The sequence below is a fragment of the Prunus mume genome, linkage group LG2 (assembly GCF_029339155.1).
Source record: "Prunus mume cultivar Tortuosa linkage group LG2, ASM2933915v1, whole genome shotgun sequence".
Taxonomy (NCBI): Eukaryota; Viridiplantae; Streptophyta; class Magnoliopsida; order Rosales; family Rosaceae; genus Prunus; species Prunus mume.
In genome coordinates this window covers 39,208,205-39,220,455 of record NC_142699.1, presented here as the reverse complement: position 1 = coordinate 39,220,455, position 12,251 = coordinate 39,208,205, and the positions used below count along the sequence as shown (strand labels likewise).

At 39.0% G+C, this 12,251-nt stretch overlaps 2 pseudogenes across 1 annotated transcript; one reads left to right on the top strand and one right to left on the bottom strand.

Moving 5' to 3' along the window:
• The first annotated feature begins 5,159 nt into the window (after window positions 1–5,159).
• Window positions 5,160–8,513, top strand: LOC148920302 (cytochrome P450 704C1-like; annotated as a pseudogene).
• LOC103322704 (putative xyloglucan galactosyltransferase GT14 pseudogene) lies at window positions 8,448–10,986 on the bottom strand (annotated as a pseudogene). The gene has a single exon (XR_016124656.1). The product of XR_016124656.1 is annotated as a putative xyloglucan galactosyltransferase GT14 pseudogene (transcript).
• Window positions 10,987–12,251: the final 1,265 nt, after the last annotated feature.

The following is a 12,251-nucleotide window of genomic DNA, read 5'->3' as shown; positions in this document are numbered from 1 at the left end:
CACACAACCAAAAGGAGATCAACAGGAGAGACACCATTTTCCCTAGCCTATGGGACAGAAGCAATCATTCCCCCACATATCACAGTCCTTTCCATAAGCATCGAGGTGGGCAGTCTTGACCAAAACTGCAAGCAGATGAAAGTCAACCTTGATCTGCTCGAAGAGGAACGAGAAAAGGTCATTGTTTGAGTTGTAGCTTACCAGCAATAGCTCATATCTTGCTACAATAAGACGGTCATTGTTCGAGTTGCAGCTTATTAGCAGTAGCTCACATCTTGCTACAATAAGAAGGCCATTGTTCGAGTTGCAACTTACCAACAGCAGCTCACGTCTTACAATAACAAGAAGACCATTGTTCGAGCAACAGCATACCATCAGCAGTTTACAACAACAAGACCATTGTTCGAGTTGCAGCTTACCAGCTCGACTCCAAGTAGGCGACGAGCCTCCCTTACCTCTATTGAAGGCAAGATGCTCCTCGAAGCACAAACTCAATGGAGTCTTTTTCAAGCGTTATGTCCCCGACATACGCTCGTAGGCGACAAGCCTCATCTCCATTGCAGACAAGCTGCTCCACGAAGCACTAACTCAATGGAGTCTTTTATGAGCATTGTGTCCCTCGACATACGCTCGCAGGCGACAAACCTCATCTCCATTGCAGACAAGCTGCTCCACAAAGCACAAACTAAATGGAGTCTTTTTCGAGCATTGTGTCCTCGACATACGCTCACAGGCAACAAGCCTCATCTCCATTGTAGACAAGCTGCTCCACGAAGCACGAACTCAATGGAGTCTTTTTCGAGCATTGTGTCCCTGACATATGCTCGCAGGCGACAAGCCTCATCTCCATTATAGACAAGCTACTCCACGAAGCACAAACTCAATGGAGTCTTTTTCGAGTATTGTGTCCCTGACATACGCTTGCATGCGACAAGCCTCATCTCCATTGCAGACAAGCTGCTCCACAAAGCACGAACTCAATGGAGTCTTTTTCGAGCATTGTGTCCCTGACATACGCTCGCAGGCGACAAGCCTCATCTCTATTGCAGACAAGCTGCTCCATGAAGCACGAACTCAATGGAGTCTTTTTCGAGTATTATGTCCCAAACATATGCTCGCAGGCGACAAGCCTCACCTCCACTGAAGACAAGCTACTCCTCGAGTACAAACTTCGTGGAGTCTTTTCAAGCGTCATGTCCTCGACATACGCACACAAGCGACGAGCCTTACCTCCATTGTAGGCAAGCTACTTCACGAGTACAAACTTAATGGAGTTTCTTTCAAGTGCTGTATCTCCGAATATACACTTACAAGATACAATGAGAATTGAGGTTTGAAAGACAACTGAAAATTCCATAACAAAGTGGCCGAAAAGCACCATCTACTCAACGGCCTCACCTGCCTGCTCCTTTGCATCGCCTAGCCTTATCAGCTACGCCACCTTGGGAGTTGTCTTCCTCCATTGCAGCTTCATCCGCTAATGCTCTTCAACCGCTTCGCACCCATAACATTGCTCTGCTCACTTTGAGCAAAGGGAAGGTCGGGATAGAGCTGCTTACCGTCTTCATGTTCAAGAGGGCAACAAGGAAAATCACTATTCCTACAATCCAAGTATCCCAGCTTGTACACATTAGCAACAATCTCATGCTTGGATGCCTCCATGGCTTCAACATGAGTGTCGAACTTGACCAGCGGAGCTATCACCAACTTCTAGATCGGCAGTTCGTGCAACTTAAGGACTCTTTGCTCGAGCAGACGACTCTTTAGCTCTCTTGGTCGTAACTTCCAACATTGAGTCAGCTCTGCGCTTGACTGCTCAGGGCTTTGCAGCGAGTCGTGATTGCTAGACAGATGTACAGTTCTCTCGGTTTGATCCCGGGATCGGCACAAGCAACTCAAACCACGCTTCTCAACAGCCTCCTCACGGGGTAGATCATGGGTTTTAGGTAGTTCGGCGGACACCGAGCAGTATATCCCGGATCTCCTGCATGCCATTGATCTTCTTCTGGCGGACGAGGCGCTTGATCCTAGCAAATGAAGAAGCAACTCCCATAGGGACATTCTCAGCAGACGAGACCCCCTTACGGAAGACTTGCTCGTGGAAGAATGAGGAAGCTTGGTCGAGGACTTCTCCCGCTCAACTAGCAGATCATCTAGGTCCGAGCCATACAGCTCCCATCTTTCAACATCTTCGGTTGGGGGCAGGCCACCAGCCTCCTTCCGATGTACACTCAGCAACCAGCGCAATCCACAGAACCGCAAGGATGTTCAAAGCTTGATGAACATTGGTCGTGTCCGGGCCGAGATCGAGCTTTTGTGGATGTCATTATCTACAAGCATGAGACAAGTCAGTCAAACACACAAAGCAAAGAATTCCATGGCAATAGCGGATCAAAGGGATGCAACTTACCATCACAAGAGGTGAGAGGAATGAGCGGACCGTCGCCAACCTCCCCTACCATCGCCACGACTTCCAACATGTCCGTGCTCCACACATGATCGCCTTGACTCATACTATTCCTAGTTCGTGACACAAAAAGAAGAAGGAATTGAAGCAGTTTGGATCAACCACAAATAAGCCGACCCAAGCGCCACCTGCTCCAAAGAAGAGCCGGCTTGCCTCCATCCTAATTACAGCTGGACAGCCCAAGTCAAAAACTAGTTGGCAAGTCAAAAGCCTCCTCCATTCAGAGCCCAAATCGAAGGAGGAAGCCCATTACAGCTGGACAGCCCAACAAACAATTCGCATCTCCTATATGCCACCACGTGCAATGCAGAAGCTAGAGGGCATTTGTGGGAACCGAATTAAATCATACCCTAGGTCAAATAATTCCTTCCATTTGGGGATTATTTGACCTAATTGGGAATTACTCAACCTAATTGGAAGTTACTCAATTTAATTGGGAGTTACCCAATTAAATTGAGAATTACCTAATTAAGTTGGGAATTGATTTGATTCCTACCCCAATTCCCAATTAAATGAGGAGTTACCTAATTAAATTAAGATTTGATCTGATACCTACCACGATTAGGGATTTGATTTACCCTAATAAATCAAATCCCTAATTAATCAAATCAATTCCAAATAGGGGAGGAATAATTCCATAGATGAGAATTATTCCTCTGAAACCCTAATCTTCGAGACCATTATAAATACTTAGCTACGCACAAAGGTCAAGGTATGTCTAAATTCCTACTGAAACTCTGCAGAAATTATTTCTCACAAACCCTAGCCACCACTTTCTTTCTCTCTCTGACACAAGGCTCCGGCCACCACACACGGCTCTGGCCACCCGGTTTTCCTTGAAATACCCTACCTAACTTAGGCATCGGAGGGCCTTTGGCCAACACCCCCCGGGTGTGGTCCTTTTACCTAATCTATTTTGCAGGGAGGACGAGAAGTGGAGAAGACGAAGGAATCTTTGGCCAATATTCTAGTGGGACGAAATTTGCTCCCACATTTACTATCTCTAATTTTTTATTATATTTGCTCTTTCTCCAGAGCACCAATGAAGAGCATTTAGATTTGATGGGTTTGATGTGAATGGTATGAATCTCTCTCTCTCTCTATTTGATTTTGATTTTTAATTCTTTTCCCTTCTCCTCAAGTTTAACTGCATTGCATTGATGTCTCTCTTTATCTTTAAAACATGGCCTTGCGGTTTAATTTGATTATGCTAACACTAATTCATTCATCCATTCATGCCCTCCGTCTTCTTCCACACAATGAATTCCTCCACCTTTGTTGAAGTTTATCTCTTTTCTTTTGTAAGAAGAAGCAGGGGAAGACTTCCATATCTTAGAGTATCTACAAGATATTTATTATTATTATTCTTTTTCAATTTTTTGATTTAATTAGTTTAATTCCTCCTTTGTATGCATCTAAGTGTGTTTTATGGGATTTTGCTGCGTACTGTGTTGTTGGCAAATATCTATTGCATTTGTATTTTTAGATTTCCTAAGGAATCCAATACATTTGTATGTCTTTGATTTGAAAGTTGAGTGGTTTTTTTTGTCTTTTTTGAAAAAGCTTTGGCTTTTTCCAAAAGTGAAATTTTTTTTATGTCTAAAACCTAAAAAACCTCTAAAATTATAGGAGAGGAGGTTTCTCATTCACATTACAAAGGCACAATGGGGTTTGACTTTGCTTGTTTACAAGTTAATGGCTTTTTCCAATATGGGCTCGACTCGTTGGTATTTTTGTTTTTTTTTGAAATAATGAAAATAAAATAATTAAATGCAAAAAATTTAAATACAATATAAAATTGACAAACCTTGTAAGTGAGAGGGTTTAGTTGCTTCAATTTTAGGGAAGATGGATTGTTGTCATGCCATACATCTGTATATATAAAGGAAGAGAGGTGAAACATTCGAAAATCTCTAAAATGCCCTTTGTCAAAGTAAAAATTAAAAACATACTATTTTAATTAAGAGAAGGTGAAATAGTAAAACACCACTGACTTAATAAAAAGAAAGAAAAAGAAAAAAAGAGTCATGTTGTGCTACCACAGAGGAAGGGTGAAGAACGGTTTAACCCACGAACAACGGATGCCATTACAAAATTAAAAAACAACACGACCCAAACGACCCAAAATTAAAAAACAAATTGAAAAACCAACTCAAATCCGTTGCAGTTCATCTCAGTTTTAAGACTTCCCACACGACCCAACATCCTCATGCCATTACAAAAGATATGGGGTGGGTCATTTGCTGGAGGAGAAAGCAGCGCAGTAGAGACTCAAAACAGAGAGAAGGGTGGGGAAGCTTCAGGAATAAAGAATAAGAAAAGAAAAGAAAAGAAAAGCACACGTTAGACTTGGAGTTCTATTTCCACATAACTGCTGCTATTTCCTCATAACTGTTGCAGTTCCAAATTTCAACTACATAATCAAAACTTCTTTGCCAATCTTCACAAATGAGTTCTTCGTTATATTTTTTATCTTCCATTTTTTTTATGTTCTTTATAGCTGTTCCGTTTCTTCTCTATTTTGTTCTAACTTATTGGAGTTGGGGTCTAGAATCCCCTTTTGACAGAGCATCGGTAAGAATCTTCTCTCTCGAAACTTCTCTAATTTTTATTCCAAATACAATTCTAGAGACGTGGTAGTGGTTGCAACTGAGGTGATCTATTTTGTTTGGTTCAGTTAATGCTGTAGAGTATGTGCAAGTAAGACTTTGGCGTTTGAGGTATACAAGCTATTAGCTGAATGAAACACTTTGGCCTTTGGTTTCTTTCACTTTGTGGTTGTGGAGGAGCCGACTATTAGTGGATATGTTTCTCTTTCAGTCTCCTTGATGTCGAACTAGACACTTTGTGTGGGACAAATGAAGAAGGTACCCGGTTTTCCAATTCTTTTGATGTGGCAAACGAAAGCATTATGTATGGTTATGTTGATTTCTCCTAGAGGATCATAAGGTTCTTAAACATTGAATCAGAAGCAGCATTAAGGAAGAATATGAAAATTGTAGATCAATTTGTTTATAAATTAATCAAAGACAAGATTGAAACAACTCATAATTCAGAAGATAAGCTACGAGCTGTGCGTTACCTTCTAGGTCATGTTTGTCCTGGATTGAATTAATTTCATGTTATTATTGATTAATATAATTGAATATATAGTTGAAGAAAAGTAGACATTGTTTAAAGGCTTTTGGCATCGGAAGAGACTGATCCAAAGTACTTGCGAGACATGGTCCTCAGCCTCATTGCAGACGGAAAAGATACAACGGCTAGCACTCTTACATGGTTTATTTATATGCTCTACAAGCATCTTCATATACAAGAAAAGATTTCACAGGAAGTTAGAGAAGCAACAAATCTGAAAGATAGTTCAAGCATTGATGAGCTTTCGGACAACCTTACTGAAGAGACCCTTGAGAAAATGCAATATCTCCTTGCAGTATTGAATGAGACAACCAGGCTGTACCCTGCTCTTCCACTGGTACTTCTAATTCAAACATAATTGCAAGGCTAAGCTGATATAAACAACACTATCTGCTGACCTTTCTGAATTTGAATCTTTAGAATTACTTTTAACAAGTTTGTTTGATGCTGTCGTAGAATGGGAAGGTTTGTTTTTCTAATGATACCTGGCCAAATGGATTTAGTGTCAAAACAGGTGATGTGGTGGCATACCATGCTTACGGCATGGGCAGGCTGAAATATATATATATATATATATATATATGGGTGATGATGCAGAAGAATTTCAGCCAGAGAGATGGATTGATGAAAATGGTCTTTTCCAACAGGAAAGCCCTTTCAAATTCACAGCCTTCAGTGTAAGAAATAAATTAATGTTTATATGATCAGTAACAAATGCCACATTTTATTAAAACATGCACAAAGGGTGAGTGGACTTATAAATTATGGGGAATTCTAAATAAATTTGTTGATTTAAACAGGCGGGTCCAAGGATTTGTGTGGGGGAAGGACTTTGCTTATAAGAAGAAGGGTAACATTGTCTTTTCAGTTATTATTTTAAGCTGACTCAACGAATCTGTGCCTCCTTTTTGGCCTAATTCAAAGTAACAATTCTTTTCTAAGTATTAAAAATCCAAACAAAAATACATAATGTCTCAAATACTAATTAGTAAAGTTACTTATAAGACTCAATTGGCACAGGAATCAGGCGTACCAAGTGACTAGTCTAAATGGAAAAAAGGAAAAAAAAACAACATTTATTACAAACATCTTAAAACACTTATTACAGAAAATGACAGAGAATTCCAACCAAAGAGAGATGAAGTGAAAACAGAATTCCACGATTCATATGAAAGGCCGCTACAAGACAGGCAGCCCTTCTATCTGATAGAAAAGGATCCCATGATCCTGAACCGATTTTTCGTAATAGGACATGTGTTATTTTTGGTAAGAAGTAAGCCACGTGTTGGCCTTTGAAAAATAAAATTAGCATGAGAATAATTAATAAAATAAAAATACGCTCGTCTTTTAATTAGAAAGAGGCGACCACTACCTTTCCTCAAAAGCCAAAAAACGACAAAGCAAACATGCAATCACTTTCGTTTGTTTGTTAAATTGTTTTGTTGTATTTTTCTTTCCTTTTTTTTTTAAGTACAAAAGGTAATCTTAAATTATAGGAAATGAGGTTTCTCACTCACATTACCAAGGCACAATGGGGTTTGACTTTGCTTGTTTACAAGTTAATGGCTTTTTTCAATATGGGCTAGACTCGGTTGGTATTTTTATTTTTGTTTTGAAATAATGAAAATAAAATAATTAAATGCAAAAAATTTAAATACAATATAAAATTGACAAACCTTGTATGAAAGGAGGCGGCCAACCATGCTTCACTCCAAAACTTGATCCTTTAATTTCGGCATTGATTTCTCATTTTATTCGGCAACGAAGTACTGTTGAGAGCGACATGTGTTTCGAACCTTTTTTAGTTTATTGGCCTTAATAATACATGCATTGCACCAAGATGTATAGAAAGCTTAGAGACATTAATCTAAGCCCATCAACCAGTAAGGTTGGGACAACAAAACCACCGAGGAGTGGACTGTAATGGTGACTAATGTGATGGGTTTAGTGGCAAAGATGATAATGTTTCTTGCTCAACCCAATGACTGAAATATGTTTGGCAAACCGGTGTACAGAGTAAACTATTGACTTCAATGTCCATACAGCTAGGAAGTAGCTTACATGATGATTCAGTGACTGTTTAGGGCAATAAGCTTGTTTAAACAATGAGGCTTGGGGGAATAAGTTCATAATCCTCCTCCATGAATATGCTTCCAAGTACTTATTAAATTATTTTTAAAATTTTCAAGTGATTCGTGACATTCTTCGACTAACAATCACTCACGTGTTTGTGAGTATATAAAGTCCCGTTTGATAACCATTTCAACTTTAGTTTTTAGCTTTCATATATTTTGCTAGAGTATTAAAATTTCAATGAGAATGACAGTGAAGATGAGATTGAGAGAGAAGATGAGAGGGATGATGAGATGAATGAGTAACAAAAGTTAACACAAAAACTAAAAACTGAAATATATTTTAAATTGTTTTCACTTTTGTTACTCCTCCCTCTCATCATCTCTCTCTTCTCTCTCTCTCTCTCTTACTATCATGTTCCTTTATACTCTAATAAATAAATAAATAATAAAAAAAACTAAAAACTAAAATCGAAATGACTATTAGACGGGCCCCAAAAATATTTCTCCTTTTTACTTTTACTTTTTTGGTTGCTGAGAGAGAGGGGGCGCTGAAGCCCGGAAAGCAAGAAGAAAGATTACACGGATGACCCTAGCTTTTGCCAAACTCATAGTATAGCGACCTCTACACAAAATGTATCTTCTATTTATTCAAACTTACAATGTACTTTATATAATAACCTTTCTATTTTTTTTTTTCTTCTCTTGTTTACTTTCTGAAAAAAATGACTAAATATAAATTCTTTAGTTGCTAGTGTAAGAAGCACAGAGGTAAGAACTGGCATTGTCTCATATAATATTTCTACAACCAAATGGAAATAATTATAGTTCGATGAATTTCAATATCCTGCAATGTTCTTCTATCTCTTTTTGTTCTCTAAACACAATCTACCAAGTTTATTCTGGTGTCTCAGGAAATGTAAACTTAAAATTATCCTCATCTGCAAAACCAATACTAGGATCCTTCCTCTCTCTAATAACCTCCCTAACATTCTCTATCCTCTCAAGAATTCCCTGTACAGCTATATCGAATGCGTCTTCAGTCTCTAATCTTGACCTGGGATCTGCATATACCAAATTTGGTATTAGCCTTATAACCTCCTCTCTCATGGCCAGTGCCTCATGCTTTGAAATTCCAAGCAAAGTTTTCTCAATGATGCCTTCTTTCAAATCTTCAACTTCTTTCACCGGAATAAACACCGAATACTTGGTATGATTCTCCGGTAAATGCCACAAATACTGTGTATACGCAGTTGCAGGATGGAAGAAAACCGGAATGCAGCCTGCCAGAAACGAGTCGAAAGTTGATCTTCTAGTGTGTGAATCCCCTGGAGGCTGCAAGCAATAAACAGAGCTCTCAAACACCCTCATAACAGTAACCGGGTTGTTACAATTAATCCCAGAAGAACCACAATGTAAGAACTTGCAGTTGCTTGAAGTTTGGCACTGATCAATAAGCTTGCCCCGGATTGAATCTTTCATGTCAGGCCTTGGCGCACCAACAAAAGTGAACAAGAAAGGCCTCTTTTGGCTTCTGACTCTGTTCTGCCATTGAACCACATCACTGTCATTTTTAGGATGGAAATTTGTGGGATATGGTATGGCAAAGTCATTTTTCCAAAGGCTTCCTTCAACAGATAACATGCTCATGTTCATGGACTCTGGCAAAAACCTGAGATTAGTACCCCAATCAGAACTATTCTCCTTTTGCCTCCTGAAGTCCCAAGAAGTCCTCCCAGCAACCATGAAATGATCTCTCCCCCACATTTTCTTCCATTCGGGCTTGCCCGAAAGCCATCCCACTAGATCTTTCGCTGAATAGTCTCTGACCGTGAGGTTAAAATCCCACAGATGGAGGCTGGCATCAAGGCCAGCATAGGATGGTACATAAATGGCTGAAGCCTGATTGGAGTTGTTTGTCAAACACTTGTACTGCTTCATCTTGTTGTGGAATATGACTTCTAACAAGTAAGGATTTGTGATGAACCAACTCTCGTTGGCTAAAACCCCTTCTGGTTCCTCAATCTCAGGACCAAGCCCCAAATTCACGATGTAACGACACATATTTTGTGTGTCACTATTCTTAGGCTTGCTCCCTGTAGTAAGATTCTGGCAGTTTTTGAGGAGATCATCGTTGAATTTGGCAGGAAGATCATCATGAACATAAATGTAACGTCCGTAACACGAATCTCTGGTGATGTATGGATGAACACGTCTGACTAAGAGATTGACCCCATTGTAGACGCCCAACATTGACGTTGAATAATCAAAGCAAAGAATGGTAAAGCACAAAACAAAGGAGACTAGTATGCCAAACCAGACTTCTTTGTGGCACTTTCCGGCAAGTGGTTTCTCCATTTGATCTTCAATCAATCATGAGCAGGCTCTCTCAGCCGGAATAGAATGTCTCCGATCACCGGTTCACCGAATTAGTAACAAGGCAGAAGAGAGAGGCATGGAAAATATATATATATATATATATATATGGTAAACCACTGTTTGAATTCGAATTATGTCTCTAGTATGATCAGTGGAATATATAGGGGAAGTTGAAAGAAATGGGAAATGTAATTAAGATTGATATGGGATTTGGAATGGGGAAAGAAAGGGAGATGGGATATGCATGGTAAGTGGTCAAAAAGAGGAAAAGCCAATCAATCCAATAAGATCAGGAAGATGGAGGAGAAAGGGGAAAAGGGATATGAAGAGGACAAATGAGGCAAACTATCAAAATAGATAAAGAAAACCAATCAAAAGGGACTCACCTCAAAACTATGAATCACTAAAAGAATCTGATTTTTTTTTTTTTGACAGAGGGACTTACCTCAAAACTATAAATTTGTTAATAACAAGTCCCTGTTGGCCACCCAACAGGAACAAGACAATAAACAACCTTTCAACTCCAGGTATATACAAGTCTGCCACTAATAATAAACAGCCTTCCACGTGAATCACAGTTCTCTCTCTAAAACCAGCACAACCTTAATCTTCTAGACAGAAAATACCTGGTATGGTATCTGAGGAGGCATGTTGGGGGTGTTGGTGTTTTTAAGGACGATGATGTTGGTGTCACGGCCGCGGCGGTGCCCGCTTCATGAAAGCGGTAGGAGGAGAAGAAGGACTCATACAGAAAGGAGATGAAGAAAAGGAAGAAGAATGACATTATCCTCTGTTCTTTCGTTTCTTTTGTTTCTCTTTTTCTCTTTTTTCTTTTTTTAAAATAATTTAATTTAATTTTCAGAATGAAAATTTTGCATTAAGAAAACTACATTGTCACATTGGGAAGGAGTCTATGGGGGTGGTTTTCTCCTTTTCCTGCAAATCAGCGTAGACCGTATCCATCGGGTGCTTCTAGTAGCCTTAATGATCTGGTCCTTCTGGGCTTGTGGACACGTGCAAGGAAAAAAATGTTCATATTCTTAAAGGTTTACAAAAGTTTTTTATTTTTTAGTTTCTGTTTAATTCTACCCTTTTAAGTAATTTTTATTATAAACAGAATATTTTTCCAATTAATTTGCTGACCAAGTAAAGTGGATTCTTTCTATGGCTGATCAAAGCAACGATACAAAACCATGACTTTGAATATCTCGATCGAGTTATGGTGACAGACTGTATGCAATCAACTCATTATTTGTAGCAAACAAGAAAACTTATTACTTTCAGCCGTTTTACTCCTCAACTATGACCTTTATTGAACCTAACTCCATAAATTAAAAAATCAGTCAATTTAGTCCCTGAATTAATAAATATCACTAATTTCACCCTTACCGTTAGTTTTCATTGGATTTCATCCATAATTCCGTCCAAAATGTCACATGAGGCACACATGGAACAAACCTAGAGGGCAATTTCGACCTTACCATAAACCCAAAAACCTTTAGTAAAAAATCAGGTCAATTTAGGGCAATTTTACATTCGATTCGATTGTCTGGGTTGGGATCGAGACTACGAAGAAGCTGCTCGAGTCCACGCCTCACGATCAACTCTTGATTTAGATTTCCGACTCCTTCTCTAGGTTACTCATGTTCACGATCGGGTTCTTGCTGCTCATGGTGTCGTTCGTGAAGGTCCACTTCTGATGGACTTATGGATGAAATGTGATCAAATCTAATGGCAAGTGTTAAATTGGTTATTTTAATTAATTCGGGTGTTAAATTGGCTGAATTTTTAATTCAGGGGGTTAAGTTCGATTGGGGTCCTAGTTCGGGGGTGTATAACATATATATATATATAATTTTATTTGAGAGACGCCTTTTAGGGTACCTTACGAATTTTTTTTCAATGATCCAAACCATCTATTTTTTAGGTCTTCATTCATAGATCATCATTGCAAAAAATTAAACAAATCCGAAACCGTTTCGATATCCAATTGTGTCCTACAAAATCAATGAATACGGTGCTTCAAGAACAAGAAAGTAATAAAATTTCAATAATTCAATTGAGTAGTCAAATGATATCAGATTCAAGTGATTTTTTTTGTATAGATGATCTTTGAATGAGTATCTACAAAATAGACGGTTTGGATTAGTGAAATACGATATGGAGTGGGCCCTACAAGAGTGTCCCTGAAATAA